Source organism: Vulpes lagopus, chromosome 1 (genome assembly GCF_018345385.1).
Source record: "Vulpes lagopus strain Blue_001 chromosome 1, ASM1834538v1, whole genome shotgun sequence".
Classification (NCBI taxonomy): Eukaryota; Metazoa; Chordata; class Mammalia; order Carnivora; family Canidae; genus Vulpes; species Vulpes lagopus.
Window position 1 is genome coordinate 10,295,203 of NC_054824.1, and position 25,854 is coordinate 10,321,056.

The 25,854-nt window shown below is 41.0% G+C and overlaps 1 long non-coding RNA gene across 7 annotated transcripts in view; it reads right to left on the minus strand.

Annotated features, from left to right (window-relative positions):
- Nucleotides 1-25,854, minus strand: part of LOC121496460 — a 127,793-nt gene that overhangs the window by 40,531 nt on the left and 61,408 nt on the right. Inside the window, exons 2-3 of one of the 7 annotated variants that reach the window (XR_005989242.1) lie at nt 9,794-10,932; nt 6,629-6,677 (exon numbers count right to left, since the gene is read on the minus strand). The exons of 5 other annotated variants lie outside the window; for them this stretch is intronic. This is a non-coding gene — a long non-coding RNA (uncharacterized LOC121496460). The remainder of the gene's footprint in view (nt 1-6,628; nt 6,678-9,793; nt 10,933-25,854) is intronic. One more of the 7 variants, XR_005989244.1, reaches the window with a different exon arrangement.

Sequence of the window (25,854 nt, forward strand, 5' to 3'; positions counted from 1 at the left end):
TATCTTAGGTCATCATTAGTAGGAATGTTAGCACAAGTTTATGAATGGTCTTAGGTAAGCTCTGAGAAATCTCTCGTGCTTTTAGCCAAGCTCTTTGAAATCTCTTGTGCTTTCCTCCAGACCACAGAGCAAGAGAGAATGCATTTCAAAACAAATAAATGGTATAATGTTATCATTAAACATCCTCCATATTGGAGAGCTCTAACACTTGCATTCGCATGCCAATTTTCTGGGATGTTTTCTATATTTAGTTGTCTTTCCGGTGCTTCCATATCCCTTCCTATCATCTTTGCCAAGGATCATCAGTAAGAATATAATGGAAGTTTCCTTGCATTAAAAAAAAGAGTCTACACTGCTAGGCTCAATCGGCTGTCAACGATTATACGCAGCTGCACCAAGCCAAGAAGTAGCCTAAATGTTTAATGAAGCAGGAAAGTCATTCTTCAGTTGTAATGCAGACCCACTGGATGGTCTGAAAAGATCACCTCTGTTTGTTTTAGACTGGGAATAGATTGCTGAATATTTAATGAGTGCCACAGTATTTTGCTCTGTGAAGGGCCAAGCAAGGGTCAGGTTATGGCTGCCTGCTGCTCCCTGCAATTTCCGATTCCCTCGGGTTTATTAAAAGTGGGAGAAATCAAGGTCAAACCAAGACCATCTTCAGCACATCCTTTGCAGTGCTGTATCTGTGGAGAGAAAAATGGGAGGTCACATGCCTCTCCTAGGGAAGTAGTGTTAAGAATTAGGAGCAATCGTTCAGGAAAACCAGAGTGTAGGTCTGGCATTTATTGCCCTTATTCACAAAAGTGGGGAAGAACAACAGTGTTAGGAAAGAGAAGCAATCAAAACTCCTTGTGATTATGCTGGGAAAGAGATCTTACATCCAGCTGGCTCCATTACTTATTTGTGGTATTATCTACCCTCTGCTATCTGAACAAAAGTACTTTTGTGAACAATTTACTCATAGATTCAATCTTTAACTGATTTAGAATCTGTTGCAATAATGTGGGTAAGAGTCGATAGTGGTTTGGACAAGGATAATAGGAGTAGAAGTGGAACCAAGAGGCATTTGCTAGTTGACCTGACACAGAATACAAATTTAAAAAATAAAAAAGCAGGGGTGCCTGTGTGGCTCATTTGGTTAAATGTCTGACTCCTGAGTCAGCTCAGGTAGTGATCTTGGGGTTGTGGGATTGAATCTCGAGTCAAGGCCTGGGTCAGGCTCCACGGTCGGTGGGGAGTCTGCTTGGGGAGTCTGCTTCTCTCTTCTTTTCCTTTTGCCCCTTCCTGCCAAAATAAATAAATAAAATCTTTAAAAAAAAAAAAAAACATGGGGCACCTGGGTGGCTCAGTTGGTTAAGCATCTGCCTTTGGCTCAGGTCATATCTTGGGGTCCTGGGATCCAGCCCCATGTCAGGCTCCCTGCTCAGTGGGGAGTCTGCTTCCCCCTCTCTTTTTGCCCCTCCCCCTACTCATGCTCTCTCTCCCTCTCTCTCAAATAAATAAATAATCTTTTAAAATTTTTAAAAACAGGGGCATCTGGGTGGCTCAGTCGGTTAAGCTTCTGCCTTCAGCTCAGGTCATGATCCCAGGGTCCTGGGATTGAGCCCCACATCAGGCTCTCTGCTCAGCAGGGAGTCTGCTTCTCCCTCTCCTTCTCTTGCTTGTACTCTCTGGCTCTCTCTCTCTCAATTAAATAAATATATAAAATCTTTTTTAAATTTTTTTTAATTAACTTAAAAAAAACGGCATCAAGGATGACTCTAAGGAAAATAAAGAGTATAGTTTTAAACAATGTTAAATTTGAAATGCCCTTTACACAACCAAACCTAGATGTCTACTAGATAGATGGATATACTGAGCTGTCATTCTGAGCCAAAATATTTGGGATTCACTACTATAGTAATGGAATATAATTAAATCAAATCACCTGGGTAATGTAGATGGGGACTAGAAGAGCTGTGAATACTGAGCCCTGAGGCACTCCAACATTCAGAGGTCAGGAAGTTGAAAGGAACTCTCAAAGGAGAGTGAGGAGGAGCCCTAGTATGTAGGAAGACATGTTTGAAAAAGAAAGTAATGACGTGTCAAATGCTCCTAGTGGGTTAAGAAATGTGAACTGAGAATTAACTATTGGATTTGGGAACATGGAAATTATCGGTGACTTTGATAAGCATCTCTGAAGAGTGGTCAAGAAAAAAGCCTGAATGGAGTGGGCTCAGGAGAGGAGAAAGTAAGTGGAGAATGTGAGTTATAAAAGGATGTTGCACAAATGGAGGGGGAGACGTTATTCGGGAGCGTGGACAGTCGTCCACTGTCACAGAAGGGAAGCACGGTGAAGGTACACAGAGGAGCAGATTAGTAGATTTAATGGAGGTATTTTGAAGTCACTCTTGAATTGCTTCTATTTTATAGGGTTTTTATATTTTTCAGGAAGTGGATTGTATCATGTAGAAATGTAGAATATTTTTGGCTTGAAAAAGCAAATATCCAACCAAAGAGTGGCTTAAATAATGGGATCATTATAAGAAATTCCAAGGTAGATGGTCCAGGGTTTTTTTTCAGTAATTTAGGAATGACTCAGAGGATCTAGACTCTTACAAAATTTCCATTTGTAGTCCTCAGTGTATTGACTACATTCTCCAACTGGTCCCTTCATGATTGCAGGATGGCTGTTCCCGCCATAACAGTATCTTACTAAGAAGAGTGACATAGATGAGGAATAAAAGCATGGCTCCTCAGCTGTCTCTTATTTCCAGGCAGGTGTTCTTTCCCATCCAGCAGACTTCCTCTCAGTAGAGAGGTAGATAGATCTGTCAAAGTGAGTATCTGGTATTCCCAATGCATTAGCAGGAAAGTCTGAAGATTTGCCTTTGGGTTGAGTATCAATATTACCAGCCCCAAGAGTAGAGATACTGATTAATTTTAGGCAAATTTAACAAGTCTGAATTTTAAGATTTAAGGATAACTACTAAAAAATAGAAATAAAGTGAATAACATCCTTATTTTGGATTTCAATAAAGGACAATTTAGGAAACAGACTCACAAAAGCAAAGTGATTTGTCCAAGGCCAAGCAGCTAAGACAGAAAATTAGCACTCACAGATCTGGATGCCTAATCTAGAACTCTTTCCGCAAAAATTGCAAGTCCTTTGATTCATTGTTAGTAGAGTTATACCCAATGGCTTATTACTATCATTAAGTCAGTAGTCTCTGTGTTTTACACACACAGAGACACCCATACACACATACACGCACACCCCCAATCTCCTGATTGTCACAAAGCATTTATTTTATATTTCAGGATCAATGATGGGGTTATATTATTCTATCGGTACTCCTTCACATCTTCTTTAGATCCAAACTATGCATTCACATTGTAAGTATTTAACTAGGAGTAATGAAATAGTCAACGCCCAAGCACTATTCAGCTTCCTTATTTTCCATCATTTTGTCTTCTATATCACTGACTTACTCTTCTGTCTCGTTCATTCTCGTTTTTATAGCCTCCTTTTGGGACTGCACCTTGCTAATGGCATTTTTTTTTACTTTGGCCTGACTACATTTTAGTTCTTTAATTTCTACAGACAGGGACTCTCAGTGTCTTCTACGCTTTTTTCCAAGCCCTGCTATTATCTTTATAATTGTTTTAAATTCTAGTTCAGATATCTTCATTATATCTGTATTGATTAAATCTCTGGCAGTGAGTACTACCTCCTGTAGTAGTTTTTGGGTAAATTTGGGGGTAAATTTCTTTTGGGGTGAATTTCTCCATCTCATCATTTTGTGCAGAAAAGAAGAAAGAGAAAAAACACCATAACAACAATAACATCAGGGGAAAAAACTCAAAAAAAAAAAAAAAAGAAAAGAAAAAGAAAAAGAAAAAAAAGAAACAAAACAAAGCAAAACAAAAAAAAAATAGATCCTGGTGTATTTTGGTCTACTTTTTAAAAGAAATTAAAATAAGGAAGAAAGAAAAACTTACGCATCTACCAAAACTTAAAAATATACAAAAATAAAATGACATAAAATACAATGAAAGGCAACAAAAAATAAAATATATTTATATATATATAATGTATATTTTAAAGAAAAGTTTAAAAAGAATGAAAAAGTTGAAAAATAAGAAAACAACTGAAAAAAATAATACCTGACGACTAAAGAATAAAAACACAACAAATGGTATATACCGTTTTCCCCATGAGCCGAAGATCTGCTGCCCTCTATGATCCATAAATTTGGTGCAAGCCAGTTGTTCCTTCTGGTCTTCTGGGGGAAAGGCCTCTTGCACTCATTCTCAGGGGTCTTTGCTGGGGGGCGGAATTGCAACCACCCTGTCAGGGGGCCGGCTTCAGTATAAGTGGCTCCAGGTTGCACCATGTGACACTGTTTTTCTCCCTGAAGGCTTTCAGCACTGATGGACAGGAGGAACATGGTGGCACTCCAGCCTCTAGCCCTGGAGCTGAAAGTCTGCACCCCCCACTTTTCAGTGAGCCCTCACAGAAAAGCAGTCAATCACTCTTGTCTCCCTAGTTTCCCTCCAAACTCTATGTTCACCCTGCCTGTGACCAAGCATGTTCATCTCAAGCCGTTGACCCCTTTGGAGTCTCCAAACATTATGGAATCCTGCACCATGGCCCATGCTGCAGGGACGGGGGCTTGGTCCACTTCTGCCGTTTGCTGGACCCCAGCCTGGAGACCATTGTGTAGCAGTGCACAGTTTATGACAACACCACACCGAAAGCTGGTGCCTAGACTCACTGTTTGCAGCTGGCTTCCCCCTCTGATGCCTGGTAACACTGCTACACCCAGGTACCCCCATTCTTCTTGTGACCCCACAGATCCCTGAGACACTGGATTTTAGAAGGGCTCCCTCCATTAGCTGATAAAAGCATCTCACTCTGTCTGAACTATTTGTACAAACAAGGTGGGTTATGACAAACCTATATTTTCCTTCTGGGAGTGTGGATTTGGGTGTCACCAGGCAGAGGGTGTCCCCAGGAAAAACCCTCGATGTTGAGTCTCTGATGAGCCTTCCTGGTTGGCAACATTCACACTGTTGTCATAATGCACTGTTGGGAGGATGAGGGTCATGCTATGGCCCCACTGGGATGGGACCCTGGGAATCCTGCACCTGGATTTGCCCCATGCACTTTTTTCCCCTTTGCTGATTGTGTTTTGTGTCCTTTCACTGCAGTAAATCAGAGTCATGAGTCCCAACTATGAGCTGAATCCTGTGAGTCATGATAGCCATTCTTCCAGTTCAGATGCTGTAATTTGTCCTTACTTTTCTAATCAAAGTGATTCTGGTCCACATCCATCATTCACCAAGGCTGATATATACTGTCACCATTTTCAAGGTTCCTTGCTCTCCCTAGAATTATGGAAGAGCCCTGCAAGAAGCCCTCAGTCTGTGGCTGCTATTTCACTATTGCTTCCTGTCCTGTGGCTCAGGCACTCTCGGGGGGTGTCCCTTTCAGTGGCGCTTCCTGCTGTCCACAAGCCAACATTTGGACCTTCTACACACGCCTTCACAGCTCCTGTGTCACAGTTCAGACAACTCCAGGACAATATAGTTTCCTAGATAGTCCATCCCAGTCCCTTCCTTTCTCCCTCTTTCAGACAATTAGCTGAAATCCTTGCTCCTCAGAGTCTGGTTCCCAGTTCCTAATACCTTCATTTCTTCCAGAAGCTGTGGATCCCAGAGCACCAGAGCAAAGACCTAATATCTAATATACGGGAGTGAGGCTGTGTGTGTGTGTGTGTGTGTGTGTGTGTGTGTGTGTGCGTGTGTGTTAAGAAAGCAGAGGGAGGGAATAAAAGGGGTAAAAGAAAAACTATTTCCCACTTCGCAACACATTTGACACCAAACGTGTGAGATGTTTACCCACACCCACCAATTTTTCAACTTTCTGGACACTAACTGGGCACCTGAAAATTCAGTTCTAACACTGACTGCCAAAACTTAGCCTCAGGCCCTCCATGTTGAGGGCTCAGGCCTACAAGGGGGCCACCACTTCAGATGCCACTCACAAATCCTGGGCCTCCAGACTTCTGACTGACTTGGCTACCAATCAGAGGTTCGCACAATCTCCTCCTCAGACTACGTAATTTGATATCCAATGGCTCACAGAAAATAGGGAAACATTTTACTCAGTATTGCTGGTTTATTATAAAGGATTGGCAGAAAAAAAAATAAATAAAGGATTGGCAGGTAAACAGCCAAATGAAGAGGTACACAGAACAAGGTCCAGAGGAATCCTGAGCATAGCAGCTTCTCTTCCTGTGAGGTTGGGATGTGTCAACCTCTCAGCACATGGATGTGTTCACTGCCTTGGAAGGTCTTTGAACCCCATCATTTAGAATTTTAATGGAGGCTTCATGATGTAAACACGATTGATGAAATTATTGGCTATTGGTGATTAATTGCTCTCTAGCTCTTCCTAGAGGTCAGGAGGTGGGGGTGAAGGTTCTAACCCTCTAATGGCATGGCTGGCTCTTCCAACAACCACCCCTCGTCCTCAAAGAGTCATCTCTTAGCATAAACTCAGGTATGGCTGAAAGGGACTTTATTATTATTATTATTATTATTATTATTATTATTATTAAAACAAAGATGCTCCTCTTACCCCTATCGCCCAGGAGATTCCAAGGACTTCAGGAATTCTGTGCCAGGAACTGGGGACAAAGAGCAAGTATGTAATTCTTATTATATCACAGCAGCAGGGGACAGCAAGTGGGAATTAATCCTTTATAGCTAAATCTTCTACAACAGTGTAAATAAAGCATAAAAATAATATATCAATAGGTTATCCTGCTACAAAAATAGTAAACTTGACTTTTATTAAGGAGCATTCTGACCAAAGTCATTTACTTATTAATATCAGTCAGCAATTTTTCTTTCATATCATCTCTCTGCTGCTAGCAGACAATTGGCTATTACTCAACCTTTCTCTAATATATAATCTCGGCAGGACATCTCCGGTCTATTTTTTTGTTTATAACATCCACATACAACCTCCAATAACAATTCATGTCTGAGAAGAGAGATTTCTAACTGAAACAACTATTAGGATAGCAGCGTTAAGATTAATTCTGAAAGACTAACAACCACAGATAACAACCACAAAGGCATATTTGACTTAGATATACTTAACTTTGACGTCCCAATTCCTGTTGAGAGCCTGGGCAAAAGGATTCACATTTCTCTACATCGCTTCAAAAAAGCCAAGAAGAGGTGTCCCTGCTATCTCCCACACAATACAAATCCTGTGGATCCATGCCCAGACGCCCCTTATAGGGCCACCTGAGAGCACTGCACTTTAATTCCCAGTCTGGGCCCAAGGTAGATCCACTTTGTGCCAAAGTTTTCTCTGTAAACATCACTGCTGAAGCTTCTGGAGTAGGTATGATTCTCCAACAAAAGGGGTTTCTTGAAATAATGGCGGATTTCAGGCCATGAAAATTCAAGAGAAACTGGAAGTGTCTTTCAGTGCCAACAAGGGGAAGTACTCAAAAAAACGAGTAAAAATTTGAAAGACAGGGCATGTTGAAGGGACTCAAGAGTGAACCTGAAAGAACTCTCAATGGACAAAGCTGGAACAATGTGACAGTGAGATAAATAACATAGCACTGGATTATACCCAAAATATAACAAATACCCATTGTTCCATGCTGACATAAATAAATGATTGGAGAAATAAATGTAGGAGATCCAACAAGTCTCCCTTACAGAGGAAAGAAGATAATGTATGTAGATACTCCACCCTCAAGTAGGTGAAGCTTAATCCTCTCCCCCCACCCCCACTCCTCCAACTCCCACCTTGACATGCTTCCAAAAGACAGACCATGGCAAGGGGGGAGAAGTAACTTGATAGTGGGGCAGTCTAGCAAACCCTGCCCTAGCTAGATGATCAAGGTTAGCATCACCCACGATGAGCCAAATTCATCACGTGTACTCTTTGATATAATGTGATAAGAATGACACTTTTTCTCTCTAGTATCTCTCAGAAACCCTAACCCCTTTCTAGTTATGAGAAAACACAGACAAACCAAAAATTGAGGGACAATCAATAAAATACCTGACCAGTACTCTTCAAAACGATCAAGGTCATGATAAACAAAGAAAGACTAAGGAATTGTCACAGACCAGGGATTAAGGAGACATGACAACTATATGCAATGGGACATCTTGGACAGGAGCCTGGCCCAGAAAAGGGATGGTAGTGGGAAAGCTAGTAAAATCTCAATAAAACCTGTAGCTGTGTTAATAGTATTCCAGTGTTAAATTCTTAGTTTGACAAATAGATCATAGATTATGTAAGATGTCAACATTAGGGGAAGCTAACGAAGAATATAGAGGAACCCCTTGTTCTAAATTTGCAATTTCCTATAAATCAAGAATTGCTACAAAATAAAAAGGCTTTAAATATAAATGAACATATAAATAAATGTATTTAACATATTTATATATTTAATATCTAATAAAGATGTTTTTGATATATTTAATATGGTCAATACACTTATATATAACTTATATTACTGTATAGTGATCTATTCAAAGTTCTGATGGGACAACTTATAATTATTAGATAATAAATAAGTTAAATAAACATACACTTAATAAGTATATATTGAATAAATATGTATATTCAAATCTACACATTATGTCCTGGACACTGACTCGAGCACGTAAAAGCATCCTCTCCATCCTGGTGTTTCTATTTTATTTATCCTGAAATTTTTTGCCTGGAAATGCTTTGCCTGGAAGCTGAAACCTGAATTCTCAAAATCAAACAGAAGGAGTAGATATAGAAAAGAGCTTTTTTCTTCATGAACTAAAATGAGTATATAGAAGTACTTTCAACCCCATGGGTAGAGCCTATAATGCCCCAGGACAGATGAGCAAATAAGAATTACAGGTCTGTGTCGAGAAGGCTTCATCTTAGGCTTTTATAATTAACAGCTTGCTTCGGTGCCATAATTCAGCATAAAAGAAGCCACAAAGGAACCAGCAGTCTCTGCCATTAAGAATTGCCAGTGAATGTGTTATCTGCAGTTATTAACACTTTTCAATTGTGGTCTTTGGGAATTACTTCTATACCCCAACATCATCTTCGGTTTTCACTTCAATTCTTTCTTATTTTTTAGACAGTGGCGGGGGGGCGGGGTGCAGAGAGAGAGAGAACCTTAAGCAGGCTCCACACCTGGCACAGAGCCCATCGCAGAGCTGGAGCTCAAGACCCTGAGATCATGACCTGAGCCGAAATCAGGAGCTGGATGCTTAACCAGCTGAGCCACCCAGGTGCCCCTTCACTTCAATTCTTTCTAAAGCGCTTTATGTAACCCATAGGATATTTGGATTAATTTTACTTGCAAAATCGAATTTTAAAAACTACCATTTAAAAAACATCTGGGCCATTTTCCCAACTAACACCTACTGGAGCACAACAAAATTCCCTCTTTTACATGAGATTTAAAAATTTGAACATGTCAATAACCAATTTTATACTGTACATTTGTAATGTGCTTTTATATACCTAAATTCATCCTTACCATAACCCTTTCCTGGAGGCAGGACCAACACTAGTAGGGTGAAAAGTCAGGCAAGCTGGCTCATGTCACACTGGGATCTCAGGGGCAGAGGAGCAAGAGATAGGAAGAAGCTATAGTGGGAGGGGCTGGAGGTGGGAGGATTGGTGCTTTTATAGGCAACCCCCCCTAGAGGGGAAACCATGGCACACATTACAGAGAAGGGATGGGCTGTGCCTGGCCTGGGCTAGGAGACATCTCACCTGGAGATGGGGAATGGCAGAAAGAGCATCATGGAGCCTGTAGAGAAACCAGCTGACGTCTAAGGTCCCCAGAGAGAGAGAGAGAGAGAATCATGGCCCTAGCAAGACTCCAACCCTGGGTAGACTATTCACCCAACACCAAGCCAAACGTCACAGGGTACTTCTGACTCTGTCCCAGATCGTCTCAGAAACCATACAGAACTCAGTCTTCTTCTGGAGACCTCAGGACACCAGCTTAGAAGCCTGGAGAGACAGGTGGTCACAATCACTCCCATTTTTCAAATAAGGAAGCCGGTCAAGTGATGTAAGCCAGGTGGACTCTGCCGCCAGACTGCCTGGATTCAAATTCAGATTGCACCACTTCTGGGGAGTTAGCCAGTGCTGGTAATCAAGGTGGTAACAAGGAGTACCCCCCCACCCCGGGAGGGTAACAGTTGGGCCAAAGTAGAAGTTTGTCATTGTCTACGTCATTGGAGTAGATGCAAAGGAGGCTGCTCCTGATGGACGGGAGTGATTCAGGGACCCAGACCCCTTCCACCTGTGGCTCTGCACACACACGCCCCCCCCCCCAACCCAGTGTCCCATCATCATCTTCATCTAAAAAAGATGCATGGAGGGGGCACTCCGGCTTCTGAAGACGACGCCCATCTCTCACATTCCATCAGCTAGTACTTGGGCCAGTGCCACCCTGACTGCCAAAGAGGCAGGGAAATGTCAGCTGCCTTTGTGTCCAGAAAGCGGCAGCAGGGTTTGGGGTGAACGTTGTCTGCTATACTGGCCATACGACCTCAGGAGAGTCACTTAGCATCCCTGGGCCTCATTTCTTCTCATCTGTAAAGTGGGGATTATTATACCACCTGCCTTCAGGTAGGAGAACGAAGGAGTTGACACGTGAAAGCATCTGAACAGTGTCACGTCCTCAGTGAGCGCTCTGCAGACGCTGCCCATTGCCATGGCCATCGGCATCTTCTTCATCATTATTTTCATCATTATCATGATGATTCAAAAACGAAGTGGCTGGGATTTAAGTCTGCGTCTTTGGACTCCAGAGTCCAGGGAGAATCGGTCCTTCTCTTCTAAGACGGCTGCTGCAGTCTCAAGCATCCGCATAAAATGATTCAATTCTCAGCTTTCCAATCCTGAAATACAAATATTGTTTCTCTACAGAAACGCAGATGAGAAAATTTGGTCACAATAATTGGAAGTAACTGTTGGGGCTAATGGAAGCGCGCCGTAGCCTTATTTGATTTCAAAAGTAATATCTCAGGGTTTCTTCTTATTTTGAGATTTTTTTCATTTCGGTGAAAGCATAGAAATACCATGCTGGGGAGAAAATCCAACTAAAGGCTCATTGTTTCCTAGGTCTGTATTTTGAGGGGATAATATACATATTTAATTTTATTTTTTTTCAGAGAGCAGCTTAGTATCTCTCCCTACACATTCATTTATTCAGGACCTATGAGAGCAGCCATGGAGTGCTTACTCAATTATTCCTTGCCCTTCTAGCCTTTTGGCTAAAGCAGATTATATCATTCCATTTTTAGTTAATTCTATTTCATTTGCTTGAGTATTGAGAAGAGTATCAGGAAATGAGATTTTTCCTTCAGTGGATAAGCTGGACACTTTTCAATCAGGTAAATAAAAATAGTAGGACAAATATCATCCCTCATGAACAATAAGTTTTGCATTCAATTTTCATTTTCATCCTTGAGCTATTTGACCATCTAATGTTGCTGTCTGTCTGCATATAAACGGGGGCTTTATTGCAAATGTAGTGATTATGATTCATTCTCAGGCTGCCTATGCATCTGGCCAGCAGCCTGCACTCATTTATTATTTTATCTCACCCACTGGATGGGAAAACCTGCGGCACACTTGCTGCAGCCCGGCAAGACGGTCTTTGCTGAAATGATGTGACCCTGGCCTCGAACCATCAACGTCTTCTCACCCAAACAGGAAGCATTAAAAGGAGTCGCTCTCAAGGAGGTACAGTCTGGTCGTTTCGTTCACTTTCAAAGTCACGGAGGTAGAAAGAAGAAAGTCTGCTCGTGCATTCTCTCCTTAAAGAGGCCACCTCTGTGGGACGCCTGGGTGGCTCAGCGGTTGAGCGTCTGCCTCCAGTCCAGGGCCTGATCCTGGAGTCCTGGGATTGAGTCCCACGTCAGGCTCCCTGCATGGAGCCTGCTTCTCCCTCTGCCTCTGTCTCTCTCATGAATAAATAAATAAAATCTTAAAAAAAAAAAAAAAAAGAGGCCACCTCTGTACTCGGGAAATTCCAGGCATGGAATTTTTCAAGAAGGTGTCGAAGCAAAGAATGCTGTGAAGTGTGGGTCTGGAAAGCGTCCTGGACACTTCTTTGGGTCCGCCTCACCTTCTTGGGTGATTGCCAGACGCCCCTGGGAGGTGCATGAGGGAGCTTTAGAGAGAGTGATGTGACAGGGACTGTGAGATGTCTGCCAACATCTGCCCCCCCCGTCCCAAAGTGCTAGAATTGTAGTTGTGTGCCCGACTGCGCCGCAAGACTACGTGCCCAGATGGTCCTGCAGCGAGGTGTGGCCAGGTAGTGGAGATTCCACCCAAGGAGCGGGAGCAGAAGTGGCAGGTGCCACCTCCCATCATCCAAGGATTCTCCACCCCCGGCCCCCACCTATCCCTTCCCTGCAGGTCAGACCCTGAACGTGTCTGCAGCCCAGCTCCGACAACGTAGGAACGGGCTAGGGTCTTGCAACCCCAGAGAAGGGCAGGGACTAGCAGCTGCATCACCAGGCCACTGTTAGAAATGCAGAGTCTCAGCTCCTGCCCTAGGCCTTCTCTCTCTTTCTTTCTTTCTTTGTTTCTTTCTTTGTTTCTTTCTTTCTTTCTTTCTTTCTTTCTTTCTTCTTCTTTTTTTTTTTTTTGTAGATTTTATTTATTTATTTGAGAGAGAGAGAACGAAGGCTTTCCCACGCAGAGGAGAAAGGGGCAGAGGGAGAGGGAGAAGCAGACTCCCTGCTGAGCAGGGCGCTCGCCACGGGGCTGGATCCCAGGACCCTGAAATCATGACCTGAGTCTCAGGCAGACGCTTAATCCACTGGGTCACCCAGGTGCCCCCGATCAGCCCCAGACCTTCTAAAATAGAATCTGCATTTTTAACAAAATCCCTGAGGAGTTCCTATGCACCTTGAAGTTTGAGGCCACCAGCCAAGGGACAGTAGAGCCATGACTTGGAGCCAGCCTGGGTCCTCAGAGGAGCAAAGCTACCATACTGACCTGCCACACTCACTTTGAAACCACTGTGCAAGGGGCTCCTGGGGGGCTCAGTCAATTAAGGGTCTGCCGTTGGCTCAGGTCATGATTCCAGAGTCCTGGGATTGAGGCCCACATTGGGCTCTCCGCTCAGTGGGGAGTCTGTTTCTCCCTCCCTCTCTGCCTCTGCCCCTGCTCCTTCTCTTTCTCTCACTCACTCTCTCTCTCTCAATAAATAAAAGTCTTAAAAAGAAAAGGAACTACTATGTGACAGAAAGAAACTTGAAAAAAAATTTATTATTACTGTTGTCATTATTAAAGTCATGCTGTTTTGGAGTGTCTTTATTATGAGGCTTAGATTTATCCTAACACAAACAGTGTGACACCATCCACAGGGTCTTATTCATCAGGCCTTAAATTAAACTTCCCATGGGAGTTCCTAACCCCAAATGGATCAATCCTAGAAGCCTGCCATAAGCCTATACTCTTATCAGTTTAAAGACCTACCAAGTGAGAGTTCAGGACCCAAAGATGGCTTTCAGCCACTCAAAAATTATCAGCGACTTCAGGAACTGGGAAACAGTTCCTTTTTTTTTTTTTTAAGATTTTATTTACTTATTCATGAGAGAGAGAGAGAGGCAGAGACACAGGCAGAGGGAGAAGCAGGCTCCATGCAGGGAGCCCGATGTGGGACTCGATCCCAGGTCTCCAGGATCACACCCTGGGCTGAAGGCGGGGCTAAACCGCTGGGCCACTGGGGCTGCCCAGAAAGAGAGTTCCTAATGAAAAGTCACTATGGAGTCAAGACTGGAAGTCAAGAGAGGAACTGAAATAGGTGAAATTAGAGCTTCAGTAAAGAAAGTTCTGGGACCCTGATGGCTATCTGGAGCAGCTACTGCCCACCACATTCCCTGCACCGCCAGCCTGCACCCCTGGCCTCCCAGTGTCCACTGGTTTGTTCAGAACATGTTGGTCTTCGCTCTATCCATCGAAGCCCCCAAATTGTTTTAAAGTCAACATCTATGGGATGAGCACAGGGTGTTATGCTATATGTTGGCAAACCGAACTCCAATAAAATAAAATAAATAAAATAAAATAATAAAATAAAATAATAAAATAAAATAAAATATAAAATAAAATAATAAATAAAATAAAATAAAGTCAACATCTACGAAGGAAATGACAAAATTCTATTCATAAATGATATTTCCCACATGAGCTCAATCTCACTTAACTCTCTAATGGCTCGGTACCGATGAGCCTGTTTTCAGTTTGACTACTGAATGCATCCCCGGCCTGCCCACCCTTCCTCTCCTCCTCATCACGGGGCCTGCTCCACATGTCCTGCACAAAACGCCTTGCCATTCCTTTAGGATATTCCCTTTCCCTTCTCTTTGGCTTTACATGTGCTTTTTTCCCTATAGTTTAAGTACTCTATTTTCCAGCGCTACAGCCTTTTTCTACCTGGGAGTCATTCTTCAAGACTAAATTTAATGCTTCTTTCTCCCAGAAGCCCTACTCTGGCTCCACTTTGGCTGTAGGGCTCTCCTTCTTCTGTCTACGGCAGTTCATATCCCAAAAGACATTTTTCTTCTCTTCTTTTTTGTTTTCTTCTCTTACTTTCAAATAATCTGGAAATACCTAGAGGGATAAACTTCTTTTTTTTTAACTTTGTATTTTAAGTTCACCTTTGAGAAACAAAACAAATGAGCAAAGGCAAAAAAAAAAAAAAAAAGAGAGAGAGAGAGACGAACCAAGAAACACGCTTAACTACAGAGAACATGCTGATGGCTACCAGAGGGGAGGTGGGGGGGAGGTTTAAACATGTAATAGGGATTAAAGAGTGCACTTGTGGATGAGCACCGGGTGTTGTATAAAGTGTTGGATCACTATATTGTACACCTGAAACTAATATAATACTGCATGTTAACTATACTGGAATCAAAGTAAAAAATTAATAAAAATAGATAAATAGATGGACAGATAAATAAATTCACCTTTGAATTCTCCATAGCAGAGGCCAGGCACATGGAAGGTAAATGGCTATTTGCTAAAGAAATTCATTTTCTCTTCCACCTCATTCTCCCTGGACCCATTTATACTTAACTGTTACACTTAACTGAGCTTTGTAAAACATATGTACACAGATTCCTGGCTGTTTGCAAGCTCCCATTCTCAGGACCCACATACAATTATAAAGAACCTGTAAGCAGTTGGAGAGCCTAAAGAATTTGCAAACAGAAGGTACCAAAATAATGTTGGTTGATCAACTGAATGAAAGGTTTTCTTTAAGGAGTTTTTATTTTTTATTTTTTTAAGACTTTCTTTCTTTATTTGAGAGTGAGAGAGAGAGCAGACGGGGAGGGAGAAGCAGGCTCCCTGCTCAGCGAGGCTTGCTCCCTGGGATTTGGGGCTTGATCCCAGGGCCCTGGGATCATGACCTGAGCCAAAGGTAGATGCTTAATGGACTGAGGCACCCAGGTGCCCCTCCATTAGGGTTTTTTAATTTTTTTTTTTTTTTTGGAGAGTGAGAATATCATTACAAATCCATGGATTTTAAAAAAAACATAGTATCATCAGTCACTGATAGGTATAAAATATATTTTATAACATTGCAAACTGGTAATATTCTAGTTCTATCATGTCTTTGTCATCTATCAACTTACATCATGCCAATTTTGTTTTTTGCTCCTTCATCCATTTGGTCACCCTATGAATTAACTAAGTTCCCTAGAAACCAAAGTTTGAAGCCAAGTGTGCATGCTCTAAGTTTTAGTGGGAGACATACCTCAAGGACAGCATGAGTGAAAGAAAAAGGGAAGCAAGGCAGGGAAGGAGGAAAAGCAAATGCAAAGAGGTATCTGACTGAGCTGTTAGAGCCTCACAGAAATACACGACTGGTCGTTTGGTCACATCAGACATCTTTCAGAGGTGTGAAGCACTACCCGTTGGAATGGTCCATAACGGAGGAGGGAGGGCAAATCTATCTGCTGATGGTTTCCCATATCTCACCTCTCGTTGGTCAAAATTCAAAGTTCATTTCAAGAGCTGTTAACTCCTCTAACCTTCTGGTTGAACTATCAGACTGGCCAGGGTAGCATTTGGGAAAGCCAGATCCCACGCCCTCATGTCTAACACTGTATCTGGTCCAGAAGCACGTGAAGGAGGCAGCATCTTTATGCTCATGCTCTCAGGTTGGATCTGGGCACCAGGGCTGCTTGGTGCCCCTCAGCAGCTGGTAGGAAGCACAGGTTCAGAGCCCAGCTCTTACTGCAGGGGAGCCTGAGACAGCTGCAGTGTTAGAGCAGGTGGCGGTAGTAGTGGCGGGGATGTCCACTGAAGAAGCGGGCATGCCCAGGGGCAGGGGAGGCTGTGCAAAAGCTCAGTTTTACATTCTCTGGAGCATACTTATACAAAAAAAAATATAGGCTAAATGCTTGGCTTTTGCCCTTTCAAACCATTTTTTAGCATAGTGCATTGGTTCCATAGGTCTTATGATTAATGAGGTCATCAATGAGGGTTCTTAATTTTGCTTTGTTTTTTTGTAAGGGTGGGCATATCATTATAAATCCATGGGTTTTTTAAAGACTTAACTGATTTATTTCAATCCACAGAGATCGATTTATTTCAATCCATTGAAATTTATATTTATCATAAATGCATATTTTAGAAATGTCCAGATTATCACTTTTTGGCAAGTGAAGGCCACTTCAAGTTGCTTCCTGATTCCTACTGATGTGTCTCTAGAAGTCTTTGAGAGCTCTCTTTTTTTTTGGTGTGATGGGGTGTCTTACACATTTCCTGTCTCAGACCTGGAATCAGCCATTTCGGTAGGGAGCCCTGGTTCATTGTCATGGGAATGGTGTTGAGAACCAAAATCTGGGCACTAAGGGTAAAAGTGGGAGAATATTGAAGGTAAATCCAAGTGTTAGGAATATCCTATTAAATAAAAAGTTTCAAAAAATAGAAAAATTAAATTCTCAACAGGAAAATTAAAATTTCGACAAATTCATATAATGGAAATGTTTATTATTTTAAATCTGGCAGAAAATTCAAATTTTTACTTGAGGGTCTTGGCAGATTCCTACTTAAAAACTCCTTAAAGGGGCACCTGGGTGGTTCAGTCAGGTTTAGTGACTGCCTTCAGCTCAGATCATGATCCCAGGGTCCTGGGATCAAGCCCCAAATCCCAGGGAGCAAGCCTCACTGAGCAGGGAGCCTGCTTCTCCTGGGATCAAGCTCCAAATCAGGCTCCCTGCTCAGTGGGGAGTTTGCTTCTCCTTCTCTCTCTGCCCCTCCCCACTACTCGTGCTCTATCTTTCACTTTCTTTCTCTCAAACAAATAAAATCTTTTAAAAAATTAAAAATAAAAATAAAACCCCTAGTGGAAGCAAGCAGAGAAGTCTGCACTCTGATTTCTATGGGGGCAGAAAGGGTCTTTCTTCTCACAAAGACTTGTGTGAGCGGAGCGTTCCTATCACCTGTGCCCTCATACCTGAATGTCACCTCTCCTATAACTTGACACTATAAACTTGATGCACTTGAGACAAAACAGTCTATCCTTTCTACAAATACAACCTGCACTTTTCAAGATCACACCTCTAATCACATCCAGCCTTTGACCTTCTTTGAAAATTCCACACAAACTGCCATCTTGAAATGTATGCCGAAGGACTGGGAAAGGAGAAGCATTGCACAGATCAAAGGTTTGTACACAAGTTGGCTCAAGCCTATGCAAGTAATACCATGATTGAAAATAAACTTTCCTCTATCAAGTTCTCCTTGAATATTTTCCAAACAGAAGTGACTTTTTTTCTCCCAGGAGTCTCTAAAGCACTAGTTTCATAATTTTTGCAAGTCAATTATCACTTCCATCCTTTTCAAGCTGAAATACTTACACCCACATTGACAATGGACCAGGATTTAGGCAAACCATGTTGGCCCATTTAGGCAAACATGAGACCTTTCCTAAGCTGTCGATTTTACTTAAGTATTTGAAAGATTAATCAAAATTGTAAAGACTGTTGTGATGTTAAACATGTATATACATGAGAGTGCATATCTTGCATAATTTTTTTTCAGGATAATGTGTAGCAGGCATCTTTAAATTTGATCCTAAACTCCCCTGAGTCACACTCCTTGTATCAGGGAGGTGGAGAAGATGTAGGTGGGCAGGTTGAACATGCCTCTGGTGTAGTTAAAGGTTTGGTGAGTCTGAAGGCATTGCACACACTTCCACTGCTATTATTACATAGAACTTAAAGTTTTTTAAAAAATGAGTGGTTACTTTCATAACGAGACAAGAAGGCTTCTGGAAGGAAAAGAGTGAGAACTCAGTCCTATTTTTTTCAAGGTTCAAAATTTTTGGAAACATGTACAGATAGACTGAGAAGTTCCTAATAAAGGCTAAGTGGCAGGGAGGAGCTACAAGTCTCCTGTAAAGCCAAGGGTGGCTTCTGCACCAAGTATCAGAGGTCCTCCTTGAGTTATCAGCTTGGTCTTCAGATCCCAACTGGTTAGGTGCTTTGGACAAAACAAATGGGTACATCAAAAGACATCAATACTTCTTCTGCCAGTGTCCGCTCCAGACTACAGTTCTTCCTAAAATGAAAAGGTTGCTGGGGAATTTTGAAGTTGCAATTGAGTCCTTTGTTACTCTCATGTTGCTAGCTTGTTCTATACCCTGTTATAGGAGACTCACCTATGTCTATTTAAAGTCTAATTCATGGTCAAACCAAGGCATTGACTTGAAGACGAAGAAGTGGAGGACTATGCCAGTACTAGCAGAGATTTTTTTAAATTATGTTAACTGTACTTTCTAATCCATTTACTTTCTCTTTGTCCTAAACACAACCATCATACCTAGTTAATCTCTGTATTTAGCTGCAGAGGATCAATAATGATGAAGACAGATACCATAGAGAAGTGTGCATACACACACACACACACACACACATTGTATTTTTGCATGTCTCTTAGTTAATATTAACCAAAATCACATTCCTTAGGGGCAAAACACCTCCTCCATTATTTTTTCTTAATGCTCCAGAGCATGTAAAGCAGGATTCTACACACCGTGGGTGGACACTCAAGGAAATTTATGAACTAATTGATGAAGTTACTGCAGGGAATGTCATCATTTGCTTTGCTCTTCTAGGAAATAAGGATTTGGTTTTTATGAATACTGATAAAAAGCTGCTTCTCTGGGTTTCAAAACATTATTTTCTTCACTAACACATTCATATTCCCGGAACATAATTCTCCAAATTCAATGATAAGAAACCAATGGTAAAAGGTTTAAGAGATTACATCTTATTGCATGAAACAATTTTTTTTTTGCAGGAATTCAATTTTGCTGTGAAAGCTGGAAAAGACCTCAATCTATGTCAACACAGAGATGGATACGATTTAGGGGGTTTTTTGTGTGTGTTCATGCAGACACTATCAGAATTCAAGGAATGCTTTAATTTCCTTGGAGTACAAAGGATGCTGGAATAGGGAGCTAGAGGCACCCTACTGAAGAATAAACAAACATATATGTGCATATTTTACACTGGGATTTTCAAGGAAAATTGTTGGTTTAGGTAGCAATGGTCTCTCATTGCACAGCAACCTCTTTTCAGGCCAGTGTTCACAGAATCACATGCTTGTGCCAAAACATTTTGTTTCATGAAGCACTTTGGACTTTGGCCATAATGAGGATCTGTGAATCTGACAAGGTCAGTAAAGGTTATCAATAAAGACCCAGAGTCTACGAATCAATCCTAGCCAACTGAGTTACAGGACTGCTATAATAAGAGTACCAGCATCAGCAGAAATTACAACCAACAAAGAAAAATAATGACTTTCTCAATCAGAGTGCAGAAAGTGGCCAGCTTATTAACAGGCAGCAACAGAACCAGCTCGCATGGACTGTGATTTCTAAGGCTTCTCAGAGTGCCCAGTTTGTTTTATTCTTCATTTCTTACTATGAGATTCACAGTATAAATTAATCTCATTTGGGCTTTTTCTATCTACTTTTTCCCTTGTTAGTCCTATTCTGTAAATGTAATTCCAATTCCTAGCTGTAATAAGAAAAACAACTTATGCACAATAAGTTATTACTTGGCACATTTAAATATACATTGTAGATATAGATTTTATACTACATTAAAATTATGAAACTCATCACATCTTTCTATTATTTCTTAGTGGATAAGAATAAATCAATGGATATGAAAATTCCACAGCTAACATTATTCTCGTTGGGGAAAAATGGAGAGCCTTTCCCCTGAGGTCAGGAATGAGACAAGGATGTCCACCCTCACCACTTTTACTCAACTTAGTATTGAAAGTTGTAGCCACAGCAATCAGACAGTAAAAAGAAATAAATGATATTGATACCAATAACGAAGTAAAACTTTCACTATTTGCAGATGACATGATACTATATGTAAAGAAAACCTGAAAGACTCCATCAAAAAACTGTTAGAATTGTTAAATGAATTCAGTAAAGTCACAGAATACAAAATACAAAAATTTAAACCTTTAAAAAAATGTTAAATTTTGTATGGAACCATAGAAGACCCTGAATAGCCAAAGTAATCTTGAAAAAGAAAAGCAAAGCTGAAGGCATAACGATTCCAGACTTCAAGTTATATTACAAAGCTGTCATAATCAAAACAGTATGGTACTGGCACAAAAAAACAGACACATAGATCAATGGAACAGAATAGAATATCCAGAAATAAGCCCATACTTACTTAGTCAATTAACCTTTGACCAAGCAGGAAAGAACATCCAATGGGAAAAAGACAGTCTCTTCAACAAATGGTGTTGGGAAAACTGAACAGCTACATGAAAAAGATTGAACTGGACCATTTTCTTATACCACATACAGAAATAAACTCAAGGGATCTCCGGGTGGCTCAGCAATTAAGTGTCTGCTTTCGGCTCAGGGCGTGATTCTAGAGACCCAGGATCGAGTCCCATATCGGGCTCCCTGCGTGGAGCCTGCTTCTCCCTCTACCTATGTCTCTACCTCTCTCTCTGTGTGTGTCTCTCATGAATAAATAAATAAAATCTTTAAAAACAAAACAAACAAAAAATATTAAATAAACTCAAAATAGATTTAAAGACCTAAATGTGAAACATGATACCATAAAAATCCTAGGAGAGAGCACAGGCAATAATTTTTCTGACATTGGCCATAGCAATGTTTTTCTAGAGAGACCTTCTGAGGCAAGGAAAACAAAAGCAAAATTAAACTGTTGACTATATCAAAATAAAAGGCTTCTGCATAGCAAAGGAAACAATCAACAGAACTAAAAAGCAGCCTAGGGGATGGGAGACGATATTTGCAAATGATATATATCCATTAAAGGGTTACTATCCAAAATATACAAAGAACTTATAAAATTCAACACCCAAAAAACAAATAATCCAACTGAAAAATGGGCAGAAGACATGAACATATGTTTCTCCAAAGAAGACATCCAGATGGCCAACAGACACATGAAACGATGCTCAACATCACTCATCATCAGGGAAATGCACATCAAAACCACAATGAGATATCACCTCACACCTGTCATAGTGGCTAAAATCAAAAACACAAAAAGCAACAGATGTTGGTGAGGATGTGGAGAAAAAGGAACCCTCTTGTACTGCTGGTGGGAATGCAAACTGGTACAGTCACTGTGGAAAACAGTATGGAGGTTCCTCAAAAAGTTAAAAATAGAACTACCATATGAGGGATCCCTGGGTGGCGCAGCGGTTTGGCGCCTGCCTTTGGCCCAGGGCGCGATCCTGGAGACCTGGGATCGAATCCCACATCGGGCTCCCGGTGCATGGAGCCTGCTTCTCCCTCTGCCTGTGTCTCTGCCTCTCTGTCTCTCTCTGTGTGACTATCATGAATAAATAAATAAAATCTTAAAAAAAAAAAAAAAAAAATAGAACTACCATATGATTCAGCAATCACACTATTGGGTATTTACCTAAAGAATACAAAAACACGGCAGCCTGGGTAGCTCAGCAGTTTAGCGACGCCTTCGGCCCAGGGTGTGATCCTGGAGTCCCAGGATCGAGCCCCACGTCAGGCTCCCTGCATGGATCCTGTGTTTCTGCCTCTCTCTCTCTCTCTCTCTCTCTCTCTCTCTCTCTCTCCCTGTGTGTGTGTGTGTGTTTCTCATCAATAAATAAAATAAAATAAAAAAGAATACAAAAACACTAATTCAAAGGGATGCACATATTCCCATGTTTATAGCAGCATTATTTACAATAGCCAAGATACAGAAGCAGCCAAGTGTCCATTGATTAATGAATGGATAAAGAAGATACACACACACACACACACACACACACACACACACACAATGGAATATTATTCAGCCATAAAAAGAATGAAATCTTGCCATTTGCAACAATACGGATAGAGCTAGAGAGTATAAAGTTAAGTGAAATAAGTCAATCAGAGAAAGATACCATGATTTCACTCATATGTGGAAATTTAGAAACAAAACAAATGAGCAAAGGGAAAAAAAGAGGGAGACAAACCAAAAAAGAGACTCTTAACTACAGAGAACAAATTGATGGTTACTAGAAGGGAGGTAAATAGGGGGATGGGTGAAATAGGTGATTAAGGGGATTAAGGAGTGCATTTATGATGAACACTGGGTGGTTAAAATAAAAACTTTTTTAAAAAAAGGAAAAACCAATGAGAAAGTTTTGGTCGAAAGCTTTCAGGAGCATACGTTAGGTGTGGATGCCCATATCAGGTAGATCCTAAAGAAGATGTTTACTACATAACATGAACAGCAGTTTAATAAAACATGGCTAATAATATTATTATCATTATTGGTAGTGTTAACACAGCAAATTAAGAACATATATATTTTTTAAAGATTTTATTTATTCATGAGAGACACACACACACAGAGGCAGAGACACAGGCAGAGGGAGAAGCAGGCTCCATGCAGGGAGCCTGATGTGGGACTCGATCCCAGGACTCCAGGATCATGCCCTGGGCCAAAGGAAGGTGCTAAATCGCTGAGCCACCCAGGTGTCCTGAGAACATATTTTTCATAGGTAATGCAATAATCATATCAAATGAGTCTTGAAGTTGTTTTTACGAGAAAAATACATAGAGTAAAAGTTTTGGGGAAATGGACGTTAGTATCTTTTTCAATCAACTTTGTTAAGGTATAATTATATACAATAAACTGCACCCATTTTAAGTATAAAACTTGATGAATTTAACAAATATATACACCCATGTGACCATCACTACAATTGAGACATAAAACATTTCCAGCGCCCAAAAAGATTCCCTGTGCCCTTTTACATTCAGATACCTTTCCTCTTAGTCCCAGGTAACCAGTAATCTGATTTCTGCCACTAGAGATGATTCTTTTTTTTTTTTTTTCCTTTTCTGGATTTCACATGAATGGCACCACATATAGGTGTATTACGTGACTGCCTTTTTTTGCTTAGCTCAATGTTTTTGAGATTCATCCATGTTTTTGCACGAAAACATACTTCCCTTTTATTACCAAGTTGCTCTCCATTGGGCATAATTTATTTGTTGACCAGCTGTTTTTGACTTGTAGTACAATGTAGTGAACTTCATCTTTTTTACTTTGTTAACAGTTAGTTGCTAAATTTTGATCAGATATATCCAAGTGTCATCACTATGAAAATGTTCAGATGTTTGGACTGACCATGATTTTGGTTAAACTAATCCAAGAAAATGACATTTAAAAGCTTAAAGGATTTAGTAAAGAATGAACATGGTATGATTATCAGGGTCCATATTACATTTCTACTATTACGGTAGGTTAAGTGGTTTAAATATTTTTCCTTATTGGAAAAGTCATTCTTTATTGCCCCTATCAGATAAGCTTTCTTTTATATTTAAGCAATTTTCATTCCTTCTTGTATACGGTGAGTAAGAAATCATCTTAATATCACCTTCTGGCTTTTTATTCCCTGCCCTTTGCAAATTGGCACGATCATTTCAGCACGATCATTTCATGTTCCGTAGGAACAGTGGATTTTTGATATAATTACTTTAAAGCTAAACAGTGAATATTTTTGATGATTTATAATATTTGAATGTTTGAATAAATATTTGAAACATAAAACAAAACAAGAAATAAAACAGGGGCACCTGGCTGGCTCAGTCAGTAGAGTATGCGACTTTTGATCTCAGGGAGTTAAGTTCAAGCCCCATGTTGGGTGTAGAGATCACTTAAAATTTTTTTTAATCTTCTTAAAAAAGAAATAAAACAAAAAATATGAGGAAGAAAAAAAAAATTCCAAATCCCAAGCTCTGAGAGACTCTGGTATTTGTCTTCTATACTTGTCAATTAGTTCAATGCCTTAAATGTGGTTAGATACAAAAAGAACTCTTGAACAAAAAATCAGTACAAAAACATGAGCTGGAATACAGCCTTCTTGAATTTCTTCTTAAATTTCAACTTGAAAATAAAGTTGAAAAGTAGTTTGTGCTCCTAAACCACTAGTGTATGTTTTGCAAAAATGAGGCAAAACAGGGGATCCCTGGGTGGTGCAGCGGTTTAGCGCCTGCCTTTGGCCCAGGGTGCTATCCTGGAGACCCGGGATCGAGTCCCACATCGGGCTCCCGGTGCATGGAGCCTGCTTCTCCTTCTGTGTCTCTGCCTCTCTCTCTCTCTCTGTGTGACTATCATAAATAAAAATTTTTAAAAAATGAGGCAAAACATTTTAATTGGGTAAGCAGAGACTCAGTGATAACACGGTGAGCATTGCAGAGAGATTCCTGGCTCCCACTGGGCTCAGGCTCTAGCACAGGGGTGCGGGAGGCAACAGCAGACAATTAAAATCTTAAAAACCTGTATTTAATAATGTTATAAATGAATAAATGTTATGAAGAAAGATAGAGCAGGGTCAGGGGATAGAGGATGGCAGGGACCATTTCAGGAGGGGTGATCAGAAAGAGGGTTCTGTGAGGCCAGACCTAAGAGCGAGGTGGGAGCTGTGTGAGGATGTGGGAGAGAAAAGAGTGGAAAGAGGGAAGGGGAAGGGAAGAGGCAATTCATTTCTGAACGTCACATACAAGATTCTTAGCAAGTATGGTCCAGTCAGATCTACGATGAACTACGGATTCTCCAAATAATTGAAAATAACGTAGAATCAGACTACACTCTCACACACATGTGCACACAAAGCACACACATGCACTGCTCACAGGTACACTCCTGTCGATAATCTAACCAGGAATATGATAATTCATATCATATTGAACCATAAATGGTTTTCAAACTGTAATGCGCATGAGAATCACCTGGGGATCCTGGTAAAAAAGAAAAAGGAACATTGCAGAACAACTGGCTGACTGCCAAGCACTTAGCTCGCACTTTTCACTGTGGTAAGCAGGCTTCAATTTTCTCTGAGCTTTAGTTTAAACTTTTTTGGTAAAGGATAGGTGTGGTCCCTGGAAGCAGAGGGTTGTCATGAAAAGGGAAGAGGGTTACTTCCAGCTGGGAACAGCACCAGAGGTCATTTGGACCAACTCTTCCACTAAAGACAGCAATAAAATCTGGATGAATAGTTCTTTAACCTTAAAAACATCATAGAGATAAAAGATACTATAGAACTACAAGGCCAAAATTTGGAAGAGACAAGTGGAGGCTTTTCTATCGTCAATCTTATCCTCTTAGTCTGGAAAAAAGTAGTCAAAAGATGATTTTGTGGGGCACCTGGGTGGCTCAGTCAGTTAAGAGTCTGCCTTCAGCTCAGATCATGATCCCAGGGTCCTGGGCTCCAGCCCCCCACTTCAGGCTCCCTGCTCAGTGGGGAGCCTGCTTTTCCCTCTCTCT